Source organism: Rhinopithecus roxellana, chromosome 5, assembly GCF_007565055.1.
Source record: "Rhinopithecus roxellana isolate Shanxi Qingling chromosome 5, ASM756505v1, whole genome shotgun sequence".
Classification (NCBI taxonomy): Eukaryota; Metazoa; Chordata; class Mammalia; order Primates; family Cercopithecidae; genus Rhinopithecus; species Rhinopithecus roxellana.
This window is the reverse complement of record NC_044553.1, coordinates 23,144,042-23,159,273: the sequence shown is the minus strand read 5'-3', so window position 1 is coordinate 23,159,273 and position 15,232 is coordinate 23,144,042. Positions and strand designations below refer to the sequence as shown.

The window sequence follows — 15,232 nt, the reverse complement described above, 5'->3', positions numbered from 1 at the left end:
CATCTGGGTTGTGTGTTCAATTAATAGGATATCTCAAGGAAGGACTAATCATTTTGAAAACTTAAGAATATGAAAAGCAAGCAGACTATTTTCATTATAACTGATTGGATTGAGAATAAGCTACAGAGGAAATGTTCAATAATTATGATAACTTTTTTAGAGGAGATCACAAAAAAACATCAGTCACAGAAGGTGCTTTTCATTGCGACAAAGGCTTTGAAATCCAGTTTCAGTAGATTCCTCTTTGGGCTTCAGCCTCGGGCATGTCAGAAGGCTGCTCTGAGAGTGGGTTTTACACTGATTTTTATCAGCCCTGGATAATTCACTTGGCAAAGAAAACATCTATTACTAGATGTATCTCATATGTTACTGAATGTTTACTAAATTTTACTACTGTCAAAACACATTGTAAACGAACAGATCCTCATAAGAACCAGGGAAATCTATTCCTCAGAAGAGAAAATGGTTGTCTGAGGACCTAAAAAGAGTTTTGCCCAAGGAAATTAATGCCAGTAAACTATGACCAAGATGTAAATGTGCTTTAAGCCAAGTTTTACACTTAAATCATCTAATGACATCTTTCTTTCTTTATTTGCCTGGTGGAGAATTATATTCATTACATGTTATGGTAAACAGAATAATTAGTTAATATTTACAGATTAATTAAATACAATCATTTTATCTAATTCAGTAATAACAGTGCTGAATTTTATCTTTCTCATTTCTGAACATGATGCCGAACACCCAGATGAAACCTAGGAGAAGGAAAGAGTCAAAAATCCAGATGTTATTAAAGATCCAGATGTATGGTATCAAGTAAACAGAACATCAAGGATTTTTACTTTTTTTTTCCATTTTCATCCAGATGTTTGGTGTCATATAGACACAGTCTTAATCTGTTCAGTCACAATCACAGTGTTCTTTAATATCATTTGCCAGTATTTCACTCCCTTTTTCACAGAATGATCTCTAAAAATCCTATGTAATTCATTCACGAGGAAGATAGGGATATTTTCTTCAGAAACAAAAATATAATGCCCAGTGGACTCATAAGACAAGATCACCATCCAGGATGATGCCCAAGTCTTTATGTTGGAAAACATTTCATGTCTGCATTTTTAAATGATGAAAGTTAATTCAACTTAAATGGTTTGAATGGTAACTTAATTTTAATTGACATGCACATGCGAATTTCAGTCCTAGTAAGTAGCTTTGGAAAATAACAGGCTCTCAAGTGTAAATGATGGTCATCTTTTCAATGGGCTCTTTTCCCAATTCATTCACTTATCATTAAATCCTAAAAGAGATTACCTGCCATTTTAGCAATAATTTCTGCTAATTAAAGCACTGACCTGGGGACTTGATGCTGAGCCCCAGCATCTCGTTTTTCTGTGTGACCTTGAGCCAGTCACTTAACCTCTGAGCCCCAATTTTCTCTTCCTTAAAAAAAAAATTAAATAACAGACCCGATTCTAGTGAACCCAAGGATCAAAAACAAGAACTGGGGGAGGGCAAAATCCTTTATGAATATAAAATTATCAGTAATACACAGAACATTTTATCACGAGCTTTACATATCATTGTTACATAAATATTATTACTATGTAAAAGTGTCATTACTATTAAAATGAAATCCAAGAGGGCACAGTAGAGACAGTCATGCTAAAAAGACCTTGTCAGTTATTTACTGTTCACAAATTAAATACAGCAATGACTGTAATCCCTGGATGTGCAAAGCAATACCAGATTCTACTTCCTTGTGCTGCCATGTTTCACCAAGCTAAATCTGAGAAATAGTTTCAGTGCTACCCTTTTCATGGTACTAAACGGACTAATCGTAAGACACACTGTATCTCTGATTACAATAGGACACTTCTGCCACTCCAGGACCCTATGCGTGGCTGACTGGTGGACTTAACTTTGACAGACACATGCACCCTCCTCCCTCCTGGCCAATGGCAAAGACTCAAGCCTTCGCATAGAGCAAATTGTTGCTGCTGAATATTCAAACAGATCTCATGGTTTTCATCATGGGAGATTGCTTCCACTTTTTGTGTGTGTGTGTTAGTAAAATGTATATCCTAGGAAGTTATTATCAAAGAACAAGCTTTTCACCAACATTCCTCGGTACAATATAAGAGGGTTTCTAAGTGAGAAATCAATTCATGCACTTGTAAAATGCTAAGCACTAAAAATCTCTGAAACATTTTAGTCTTACACTTTTCTGTAATGGCTCCGAGATTTTGGGAAGAGACGTGGAAACTTTTGAGTTGTGCATTTAAGATATTAAAAGATTCTGGAAGTACAAAAAAGGGAATAAAATAAATGAAAGGAAGATAACTTCATTAATTTTAAATTTTAAAAAATTCTGCAGTGTCAAGATGCTACAGTCAAAACAAAAAACAAAAAGCAAAAACTCACACATCAAGAAATTTCTTTCAAAGTTTAGCCCAACTCTGTGCTCAATTATATGACTACAGAGAAGATGGGATGAATAATCAAGTTTTAGTTCTTCAACTTTGAAGGCACAAATCACTCATTAGCATGTTGCTCTGTTTGATGCAACTTACTTGGAAGAGCCAGAAATCAATACAAAAGGAAACAATAATAATAAAAGGAAAGATTTCTACTGTCATAATAGGGAAAGGTGTGTGAGCTGGAAGAAAGTACAGTACAGAAGCCCATGACAAGTCATGATAAATGGGTCGTTATAAAATTCATGTTTAGGCAGCACCAGGCCGCGGATAATGCCATTCGTCATGGCAACACGAGGCCGCTAATGAGCCCTCATTGCATATTCATGTTTGTGGCATTTCTTCCCTCCCTCCCACCCTGAACTAGTGCCTGGAAATATCTCCACCTCAAGCTGAAGCTCAGCTTAGGCCTTCTTCTTCTTCTTCTGTCTCTCTCTCTTTTTTTTTTTTTTTTTTATTTGTTATGTTGCAGCAATTACACTGTAAAAGTGCTGCCCAAGATTGATTGCTCTGATCTGTAGTTCAATTGTAAATTAGAATACACATCCCCCCAGGGACACACGGCCCCTATTTGTGATTAAGAAAAAAGCCCCATAATAGACTAATAGCTAAAGTTCTCTCTCTTTTACTTTCAGGCAATTAGCTTGATGAAATGGCCTCTTTTTGTGTACCCTGGAAGTGTAAACCGATATCATAATGAAGTATATGATGTTTATTCTATTATTTTCACCTTGCTGGGTATGCAGGAATGCATAAGTAATGGCTGCTTTGTCTAGTACGTTTACTGATTCACAAGTAAACTATTTCTTAAAGATGCAGTGTATGTTTTCTGAGGCTTGAGTTAAGTAACTCCTAACTGTGGATTAACCTTCACGCAAACGTCTACTGCAGGGGCAGGAAAACGAATTCCCCAGGTTGGGGGACAGCATGATACTGATATTCAAGAGGCCTCCAGCCACTGGGGCAGCTCTGGGATGGATGTGGTGACAAAGTGCAAGTGCCAGCACTCAGGATCAGTGCAGACACCAGGGTACTTTGGAAAAATGTTCTATAGTGATTTTAGGCCCAAAGAGACTCCCCCTGACTACAATGTACCCTTCATCTCCCCCAGTTACTTGTGGAACACCAACTCACTGCCTGCTGTAGGGTGGCTGAAGCTCTTCCTACACAATGGTCATACAGTCTTTTTTTTTTTTTTTTTAATTGGATTGCACCCTTGCGCCCACCCCCCGCCAAAAAATGTCTTGTATTTTCAAGATCCAAAAAGTTGGAAAGGAAATATGCTTCAGCTTCCTACATGCACCAGCTGACACAGAGCCAATCCACTTGCAGTTTGTGCATTACCAAAGCCATTTGTGTTGTTCCTATGCAATATTTTAATATTTGTTTTGTTTTCATTCATGGGGATCTCAAAATTAGAGGGAAAAAAAGGGTGCCCTACATGACAAGATAGAAAAAAGAAAAAAATAGAAAAGAAGAAATAGAAGAAAAAACAGAAAAACAAAAATCTATCTTGCTCTAAAGCATTTTAGGGTGGGTAACTTACCAAGATGTTAACTACTCTTTCAATTCTATGTTCCAATTACCCGCTGTTCATCCATAACCCAGTTTGTTTCACCCCTCAAACCCTTCCTGGGTTTGTGTTGTCTAAAAAATCCATCCTTCTCTTCTTTAATATGAATCCAATTTGAGTTTCTAGAAAACATAAGGAAATCGTTTTTATGGCAAAGGATCTCAATAACTTTTAACGCTGAGTTTGATATGCACCTTTAGATGTCTTATATTTTGAAACTAATGTGTGAGATAGTTGTTTGTCACATATAAAATGTGCTTGCCTTTCCTCCAGTTACTTAGCTCCTTCTTAATTAAACAAAACATTTTGGGGAAAGCTTGTTACTGTATTCTGGAAAGTAATTCTATTGTTACATAATTTCCAAAAATACTACAAGGTGAGTTACCAAGAAATATTTCATGAAAATTCACTTTATGCCTTCTTTTCTAAAAATCAAAAGTTTTTATCAATCTTTATTTGGGGGACTGACTTTCTCTTTAATTTGTACAACATTGAACTGCCTTCTGAACTATAAACCTGCAACACAATAAGTATAAATTTTCACTGCTCTCAGAAACTTTTGAACGTCTATCCATATTGCCATATTTGAAATATGCTATTTTCAATTTTCAAATGATACTGAGCTTGGGTAGGGCCTCTCCATTCACTTACATAACCTGTCACATTTTTAAGTATACTTTTTCTAGAATAACAATCCTCCTATTTATAAGGCGCTTTACAATGTTTAAAGATTTTTCAAATAGATTGCCTTATATAAATAATTCTATGAGATAAATGAGCCAAATAACCTTATTATTACCACAAAGTTAGAGGGGAAATACTATGACTCAGAGAGGTTATGCAACTTGCCCAGAGTCACAGGTTAGTAAGTGCCAAGTTGAGCCTTGTCCCCAGGTCTTTAACTCCAAAACATGAGCTCTTTCTGGTATGCAGTTCTGGCTCTTCACTACGTATACATTCCAGAAGCAGCAGCTCGCCAAAATCTCACAGCTCTTAACATAAACAAGATCTGTGATCTTTATTTATACATGAGTAAGATTAACAAATGAGTTTGAAGACACATATGTGCACACACACACACACACACATGCCCTTCTTGATAAAAACCTAGGAGAAAAGTTAATGAAATTCATACTGTGGCAGGGTGCGGTGGCTCATGTCTGTAATCCCAGTACTTTAGGAGGCTGAGGCGGGAAGATCACAAGGTCCGGAGTTCGAGACCAGATTGGCCAAGGTGGTAAAACCCTGTCTCTACTAAAAAATACAAAAATTAGCTGGACATGGCGGCACATGCCTATAATCCCAGCTACTCAGGAGGCTGAGGCAGGAGAATCGCTTGAAACTGGGAGGCGGAGGTTACAGTGAGCCAAGATTGCGCCACTGCACTCCAGTCTGGGCGACAGAGTGAGACTCTGTCTCAAAAGAAAAAAAAAAAAAAACAAAAAAAAAAAAAAAACAGAAATTCGGACTGCATTGTTACCTACCAACCAAAATTTAAGATAATCTATGTTAGATTATAAACATATACTTAGACTGGGTACATACCAGGCACAAAATTGAAGCAATTATCTACATAATTCAAATTTGAGAGACAAAGGATTACCACTCTTCTCACAGTCCATTAATTGGTTTTGTATGTCCAGAGATTTGGTTGAGCCTTTTCGCCAAACATCTCTTTAGGCCTTTGCACTGCTATTCCCTCAGCCCACCCTTATACCATGTCACATATGCCTATCTGAGTAACTCAATCCTGACCACCAATTTGGATTCAACTCAAAGATCACTTCTCCCTGGAGACATTCCCTGACTTCTATCCATCCCCTTATCCCTGTTCCAAATACCTCTTTGGTTTGCTCTCCACTAAGGAGCCTCCTTCATCCCAGTTTTGAAGCCAGTGAAGACAGGATTCTTGAAGACAGGATTTGGATCTAGAATTCAGCAGATATAAACATTTTTAAAGGTTGTGCTGGACCTGTCTGCCAAGGTACCTCCCATGCTCAAGACCCTCTGTGTGCCAAAAAGCCATGTTCAAAGCCCCGGGATTAGCAAAGCAGTTCTAGACTGTTCTTTGCAAAGTAATGGCCACCATTTCAGTCAGCAGTGGGCACCTAAACCATGGTTTGCCCATTGTTGGAGTAGCCTTGAGATGACAACTTCACCAAATAAAACACCTAGAGCAGAAACCGCTGAAGTAGACAAAATCATGTCAGCCACGAATTTTTTTTTTTTTTTTTTTTTTTGAGACGGAGTTTCACTCTTGTCCCCCAAGCTGGAGTGCAATAGTGTGATCTTGGCTCACTGCAACCTCTACCTCCCGGGTTCAAGCAATTCGTCTGCCTCGCCTGCCTCAGCCTCGCAAGTAGCTGGGATTATAGGCATGCGCCACCACACCCAGCTAATTTCTAATTTTATATTTTTAGTAGAGATGGGTTTTCTCCATGTTGGTTAGGCTGGTCTCACAATGCCGACCTCAGGTGATCTGCCTGCCTTGGCCTCCCAAATTGCTGGGATTACAGGCGTGAGCCACCACGCCCAGCTTGGCCATGGTTTTTATGAGAAATGACTGCTGCCTGAACCTGAGAAAGAAATGACTCCAGAAATGAGCCCAAAACACTGTATAGATACTTCTAAATCTCAGGTGTAGCATTACCTAAACATAGGAGAAATAACGGTATATGTCACTATGTCTTTCATTTATTCATGTTTTCATTCATTCAGTAATTAATTCAACAACTGCTTATTGAGTCTTCAGGAGATAATCATAAAAATGACATCATTCCGGCCCTCATGGAACTTACAGTTTAATGGGAGAGATAAATATTATATAATCACGCCAATGAATAGAAAATTGCATACGATAATAAATACGCAAAGTAAAAGTAAGAATAAAGTGGAGCTTACAGTGAAGGCTTCATATAAACAAGTGCTTCAGTATAAAAGGTGTTGCAATAGAAGCCTTAAGAAGGAGGTTATAGATAAGAGTATCAGGAAAAATGAAAACATTTCCAAAAACAAGTGGAAAGGTCCAGGAGTAGGAAACAGCTTGGAAGTGAAAGAAATAATACAGGCCAGCATGCTTGGACCACTAGGACCTGGAGATAAAGCAGAATGTGATGAGACGTAGGTGAGCAGAGCCACATCACATAAGGCCTTGCAGACCACATGCTTAGGTAGGAATTTTGGAAGCCACCTTAAGTCTAGTGTAAAGCAGCTGAGGGGTTCGAAAAGCCAATGATCAGACCCACAGCAGCTTAGAGGGTGATAGTGTTGTCCCATTTTGATTAAGAAACCTCAATTTGTTAGGAAAGAAAAACACAACTGTTATATTTTTCCAACACCAACTAAGCAACCATCCTCTAGGAAAACACTTCACCTTCACTGGGGGAAAGCAAACGCTTCTTTACCCCATGTCCTGTGTGAGCCCAGCACCAGGCCTGCCAGCACTGAACGGAGAAGACCTGACACCAGGTATGACATCAAAAAGTTTATTTGTTTGTTTTTGTTTTTATTTATTTATTTATTTATTTATTCATTTATTTATTTAGAGACAGAGACTCACTCTGTCACCCAGGCTGGAGTGCAGTGGTCACTGCAGCCTTTATCCCCGGGCTTCAACTGATCCTCCCACCTCAGCTTCCTGAGTAGCTGGGACCACAGGTGCATGCCACCATGCCCAGCTAATTTTTGTATTTTTTGTAGAGAGGTGGTTTCGCCAGGTCATCCAGGCTGGTCTCAAACTCCTGAGCTCAAGCTATCCTCCCACCTCGGCCTCCCAAAGCCCTGAGATTACAGGCATGAGCCACCACATCTGGCTTTCAAAGAGCTCTTGATTCAGTTCTGAGAAACATTGACTGCTCTTGTGATAGCAAGCCATCTGCTAAAATGTGGTAGCACAACTAGAAGATGCTTTATGGGGTCTGCATGAAATATAGTCAGAGATTGGTTCAAAGATCCCATAAAGCACTCATGCTCAGCATCTTGAGATGCTGGCCTTGACCTCATGACACACTCCTGAGTCACTTTCCTATACCCACTGATCTGGTTAGGACCCACCCACACCGAACCACAGCTCCCTGTTAGAGCACGTTGCTGTCATCGCTCGTTAATGGTCTTATCTCCTGCACTCAGCAGTGTGCTCCACAGAACAGGAAGAACATGCATCTTATTCACCCCTTTATCCCTAATGCCTGGTGCAATGCAGGGCACTTTTAGGTGCTTAGTCATGTTGGTGTGCTTCATTTGTGTTATGGTATGCAGCTACGTGTTGTAATTGTTGATTCATTTTACTATCTCCTCCTGTGAGTTCTTCGCGAGTAGTATCCATGCCTCCATCTTTGCATCTCCAGTTTATCAAAGAGGCTGGCTCATAGTTGGCACTTGATTAGGATTGATTAATTGATTAGTTAATTAACATATGGATAAAGCAATTAGGTATAAAGGACTTTCCTAAATGCAACCAGCTCTACTTCGCTTTTAGTCAGTCACAAGATGAATAAAACCACATTGTCTGAGAATCTTGCATATCATCAATATTCATTGGTGAGAGATGCTTTCTTAACGCTGGTGTTTTATGCATTTCTACACGTTATTATACATACCAGAAAAGAGTGCATGTAAAACTGCTGGAGCCTGAATAAATCCTCTGAGTTAACACTATTGAATCAATTTCCTAATGTTTAGAATGTGCTGTGGTTATGTGATATGCTTTCTTTGGGGAAAGCTGGGTGAAGGGTACAGGGGATCTCTCTGAATTATTTTTGCAACTTCAGTGAGTCCTATATTATTTCAAAATAAAATGTGATAATTTTTAAACACTTTCTGATTTTTATATTTACTTTTACATACATTTTAGATATTTCTATAATATCTAAAATGTAGTTAAAATGTCATAAATAATAATTAAATGATGTTATCATATATTACACTAGCATACAGGAAAGAAAATGCCCTAATTTGGGGCACTATTCTTTTTGTCTGGCTAGGTTGGCATTTAAAATATGCTAGGAGAGGAAGGAGATGCATTACTTTTGCCTGATTCAAGCATATTTTCGAAATGATGTTTTTATAAACAAAGTGCCAACAGCTATGATCTTATCTTCTCTCTTCTTTTTATCCTAATTCAGGTCAATAGCAAGTATTTCTGCTCTCTTCTGCAGATTCTAGGTTTTGAAAGAGAGGATGCAATTACGAGCAACGGGGAACTGTTAGTGAAAAATTCACCAAGAAGTCAGAGAGTGCCTTTAGACTTCTTTCTACCCAGTGTTGTCCTGTTAAGAAAATAATGTCAGTTTCAGAGAGCAATGTTTTAAATAAATAAGGCTAGCATTTACAGTATTGCTGGAGTTTTAAACTACATTTCAAGATCCCACGGTTGGTTACATGGATAACAACGTAGGTCATCACATCTAAACTCTGAAACGTAGTAGGCAATTCCTCTGCTACCTGAGAGATCTGAAAACCACCAACAAAAAAAATCCATACAACAGATTAAGGTAAAATTTCAATATATCTTAAACTGCTTAAACATGTAAGTTCAACATCCCCCCCCCCAAAAAAACCCTCTTTCAGCATAAAGAGCTGCAGTTTCCAATTCTATTCAATTAATTAGCTTCCTGTAGTCAATCAAATGAAAATTCTGAAATAGCCTGTAGATGTCATAAACCTAAAGTCAAATTCAAAGACGAATGACATTCTCCCATACGCTTCCTTCTTCTCTGGAAACTGCAAACTCATTAGTAGGTACATCTAAGAAGTATACCTGCCCAGAAGTCCCTGTAGTTTTGTGATAACGTATGTAAAGTAAGTTCAGCTCAAGGTATGGCATGGTAGTTTCATCCTACAGACCCACCGGTTTATCCCGGAGAGATTCTGAAGGACACAGTAAAATAACCAGGTGCAAAGAAAAGAGTGCCTCCCTGCTTGTTAAAGCTCATTAGAGAAGGGCATCCATCTTTACTTCTTCAGGACAATATCCATGAACTGTAAAAAATAGAGTTTTACTTCGTAAAGGAAAGGGAGAATAAATGCAAGAATTTTTTAGGATCTGGCATATTGAATCATGAATCAAAGAAGAAGAAACTATAATTACCTCTCATTCTATCGAATAGAGAAATTTCTTCCACACGATCTTTTGTGTGGTAAGAATAAAGCTTCATTCCAAAGAAAATCCAGTTAAAATATCCCAAAAGAAATAAAATACAAGATCCTGCAGCTCTTTGATGCTTGCTACTGGCCAAATCTTGCAATTAGAATCAGTCACTGTAAGTGCTGAAGTCGTATAATGCTAATAGATCACTTTATAATGTGAACAGTTTTTTAAAGTTGTATTTAATTTTCCATCATTACAGTACTGAATACCAGTAGTGTCTGTGCATTCTGATATAGGTTCTTAAGTCTCCAAAGGGTACAGACTACTGCTTGCCTAGGCATTGCTTAATTCTGGCTTTAATTCTCAGAGGCCTGAATTAGAGCTGTAAAATGGACTGTATTTCAACTTTCTCCCTAAATGTGTTTATTTTTATTCTCAAACCAAATGATGAGGGCTCCTTTTTATTTCATAATTATTTTATTTCAAAAAATATAAATTGGGGTGAAGTGTATATGTCTGAATGTGTGTGTGTGCACATGCACACATGTGTGTGGTTTTCTTTAAGAAAATGAAATGAACCAGAAAATAAGCCCTTAGCAGTAACCTAAGAAATAAAACAAAATCATTTACAACACATGGGATTGTTGCAGGATATGTCAAGATTAGATGGTTTTAAGGGAGCTATCCTGAATGTGGAAGCAATTATAATGAAATTCATGACTCATTAGCAAACATTCCATATTGTGTTTCTCATTTCTGGGTCAATGTTACTAGGAAATATAGACTTAAGATTTAGATGTTTCACTGACTTCAATGCCAGATTATAGATAGTTGGACTGTACAATGACATAAAGCAAAGACTCCAGGGTTTTGAAGTTTTTCACTTCTCAGATGTAGGCAATTTGGTCTTAAGATACCTATGAGCAAAGTAACTTCAAAAACGTATTGGTAGGAATTAAGTTGGTGATAGAAGGGTTGTCTGTAAATGTGAAGAATTACCTGGTGCAAATGCATATACTGGTGGATGACGGTGGGGATTTTGCCTGCACACTGCTTGGTATGCAAAATGGCTGGTGAACTCAAGTACCCAATACTGTACGTAATGGGAACCAGATGTCTAACAGAGAGAGAAAAATATTTTATAGCAATAAATGTGACATTGACTCTTAAAGGGTTTGCTGTTTTTAAACAACTTCCCAGTCTTACTTTCCCTCATATTTTAATGTAGTTTAAAGTAGATTGTGTAAGGAAATTATTTTCATATTTTAAAAGAAAAAGTATTTAACTTGCCACTAACTTATAAAATGCAGACATAAGGAGAAATGATCTGAATAAGATAATTTTGGAATTCATTCATTTACCAAAGCACTATGCTCAGCAATGCAAAAAAAAATTAAGGCAAATAAAGCATAATTCCTCCTGCCCTTAAGGAACTCAAAACATACTAGATGTGATAAGATGCACACAGCTGGATGGGGACATGGCACAAGCAAGCCCTGGGAAAGACACTCAAAGTGCTTCAAGAATTCCAAGGAGGAAAAGAAAAGGCGATGCGATGGCCAGCAGGTTCCATGAAGGAGGGTCCCGCTGATCCATCCTGCTCAACATCTCCCCCACCCACCCCTCCTCTTCACAGCACTAGGCCACCTTGGTGAAGGCCCTCCTGCTCTCTGGCCAATGCTCAGCAGCTTTGCTCTCTCAGTGTCCCCACAGTCACACCCCATGCAACCCTGACTTTGCTGCCAGGGTAGTTGTTCAGAAGCACTAATCCAGTTGGGAAGTGGGGTACTCTGATTATTAGATTGCAAGCTCTGTAATGAAGCTTGGAGTTCACTCCCTGCTTTGATGATATTGGTTGTGACCTTGGAGAAGTCACTTAACCAATCTCCCTCGATCTGCTTTTCCGCTTCCCTTATAGCAAATGTATTATATGCTTGGAGTCAGGATTTCATGAGCTGCTGCACACCATGTGCTTTGCACAGCGTCAGCATGGAGTCGGGGCACTGTTGGAAACTCTTTTAGCTATTATCCGATCAGTCATCCAATCTAGTTTGTTTGTTTGTTGGAGACAGAGTCTTACTCTGTTGCCCGGGCTGGAGTGCAGTGGCGCAATCTTGGCTCACTGCAACTTCTTCCTCCTCTGCCTCCTGGATTCAAGGGATTCTCCTGCCTCAGCCTCCTGAGTAGCTGGGACTATAGGTGCCTGCCACCATACCTGACTAATTTTTGTATTTTAAGTAGAGACAGGGTTTCACTATGTTGGCCAGTCTGGTTTCGGACTCCTAACCTCGAGTAATCCGCCCACCTTGGCCTCCCAAAGTATTGGGATTACAGGCGTGAGCCACCGTGCCTGGCAGAGGAACTCATTTCATTCCCTGGCTAAAAGATCAGCCATGCCTCTGTTGCCATGGTGGAATAGGGGCTCATTATTGTCAATTCTTTCGTTTTTTCAAGGTAAGACAGAAATCTGTATTTTTTACCTAAAATCTCCAGTGTTCATTGTTTTTAACTAAAGAGAAAAATCAAATACTATAACTTTAGAACAATTAAAACCCCTGGGGACCAAGTGGCTAACTGCATGCAGACCTTGGCTCATGGAATGCCTTATTCTGGGATTTCCTTACAGGTGCACACCACCAATCTAGCAAATTTAACTTCTGGGAAATTTAACTGGCCCTCTAAATGTTTGCATATCTACTTCCCCAACAAATTATACTCTTGAGGATAAGGATCATGTAGGGTTACGTTTGTCTTTCCAAGGTGCCTAGCACAGTGGGTGGCTCAAAGAAGCATCTCACTAAACTTCATATTGATATTTTCCAGAGCCTTGAAGCCAGGGAAGGGTCTGCCAATGGCAGGTCATTCCAGGCACATCAAAAGATAAAGATGTTCATATTCCAAATGTCCCTGTTTCTAGAAAGGAAAGATTTTACAGATACTGTAAGCCTTAGTCTACATCTGACTTCCTTAGGACCATCTGGAACTCTTCCTATGATGGCTGCAAAGCCCTCTCCATCATTAGCAACATTCCATCCAGCTCTCAAAATATAAACCTAATCCATAAATCTAGGCAGTATATAAACCTAATCTATACCTGACATGTAAGTGAATAGCTAAATGAATTAATTAACTTTACCCCAAAGAGTCCCAACTCAAATGTCAGATGTGACGTTTTAATTTTGTTGGAAAGTGAACATAGACCACATCCTGGACTCAGAAAGAAACATGTTTTCTCTAAATCCGAGGCCAAGAAGAAAATGGTTAAGGCTAGGGTGGTGGATAACACTGAAGATTCAGAGACAGTCATCCTAGTGCATGTTTTTTGTTGTTGTTTGTTTTGTTTGTTTGTTTGTTTGTTTGTTTTTGAGACGGAGTCTTGCTCTGTTGCCCAATCTGGAGTACACTGGTGTGATCTTGGCTCACTGCAACCTCCGCCTCCTCAGTTCCAACGATTCTCCTGCCTCAGCCTCCTGAGTAGCTGGGATTACAGGCACCCGCCACCATGCCCAGCTAATTTTTGTATTTTTAGTAGAGACGGGGTTTCACCATCTTGACCAGGCTGGTCTCCAACTCCTGACCTTGTGATCTGCCTGCCTCAGCCTCCCAAAGTGCTGGGATTATAGGCATGAGCCACCACACCTGGCCCCTAGTGCATGTTTTAAATAATTTTTATGTCCATAATCTTTGATCCAATAATGCAACTTCTTGGCATTTTTCTCAAAGAATAATTATGTGCAAATATTTGACTGTAAGGATGTTCACTGCCATTCTGTTTATAATGTTGAAAATAGAGGCCAGGTATGGTGGCGCATGCTCCTAATCCCAGCACTTTGGGAGACTGAGGCGGTCGGATCACCAGAGGTCAGGAGTTCAAGACCAGCCTGACCAACGTGGTGAAACCTCATCTCTACTAAAAATACAAAAGAGGCAGGAGAATTGCTTGAACCCAGGAGGCAGAGGTTGCAGTGAGCTGAGATCGCACCATTGCACTCCAGCCTAGGCAACAAGAGTAAAACTCCATCTCGAACAAGAAGAAGAAGAGGAAGAAGAAGGAGGAAGAGGAGGAGGAGGGGGAGAGGGAGGAGGAGGAGAGGAGGAAAACAGAAGGGTTTTTACAGGAGCAATAACAGAGTATTGGTTTCATGATTATAAATAATGAGAGGTGAAATCTACTGAATCCTCACTTATGTGACAGAAAATGTGCTGTGAGCTTTAAGAATCATTACATCATTTAACCTTATTGTTGTGCCTATCTTACAGAGGAGGGAACTGAGGCATAGGGTGTTTAAATAATTTGCCCAAATCACATAGCCAACAAGTGTCAGAGTGGGGCATTTGAACTCAGTATTCTTTAACAGCAGAGCTCAAGTTTCTCCCACAAATTGCACTTCTCCCATAAATATTGAGACATCCACAATAGTCACTGTGCAGCCATGAAAATTATAATCTAGGAGGACATATGATGACTCAGAAAAAAACGATGATGTGTTTTTCAGTGAACAAAGCCTGTACCTATCATTCTGCACAGGCATTGTTAGATGAAAATATCAGAATCCCATAGACACTGCTCCATTAAAGACGAATATGAGGTAAGGATGCAAGGCTATTCCACAAAATTCCCTGCAGGGATCAGGGCCAGGACATAAGGAGTCTCTGCCCCCAGATCTCTGCCATCTCTTCCTCTGCTTCTTACTGTCTCCTCTACTCATCTCTTGCAAACCACCTTCTCCACTACAGCTTTAGCTTTCAAGGAACAAATTCTAATCCCCTGTTGGTACGGTTTGGCTGTGTCCCCACCCAAATTTCACCTTCAATTGTAATAATCCCCATGTGTCAAGGGAGGGGCCAGGTGGAGATAATTGAATCATGGGGGCAGTCTCCCCCATACTGTTCTCCTGATAGTGAATAAGTCTCATGAGTTCTGATGGTTTTATAAAGGGGACTTCCCCTGCATAAACTCTCTTGCCTGCTGCCATGTAAGACATGCCTTTGCTTCCCCTTTACCTTCTGCCATGACTGTGAGGCCTCCCCAGCCATATGGAACTGTGAGTCCATTAAACCTCTTTCCTTGACAGATTACCCAGTCTTGAGTATGTC

At 39.5% G+C, this 15,232-nt stretch overlaps 1 long non-coding RNA gene across 2 annotated transcripts in view; it reads right to left on the bottom strand.

Moving 5' to 3' along the window:
* Positions 1 to 558: 558 nt before the first annotated feature.
* The window catches only part of LOC104660840, a 60,787-nt gene continuing 46,113 nt past the window's right edge, over positions 559 to 15,232 (bottom strand). Inside the window, exons 6-8 of one of the 2 annotated variants that reach the window (XR_747767.2) lie at positions 5,889 to 5,975; positions 4,021 to 4,169; positions 559 to 755 (exon numbers count right to left, since the gene is read on the bottom strand). This is a non-coding gene — a long non-coding RNA (uncharacterized LOC104660840). Of the gene's footprint in view, positions 756 to 3,987; positions 4,170 to 5,888; positions 5,976 to 15,232 lie in introns of those variants that run through there. The other variant, XR_004057402.1, reaches the window with a different exon arrangement.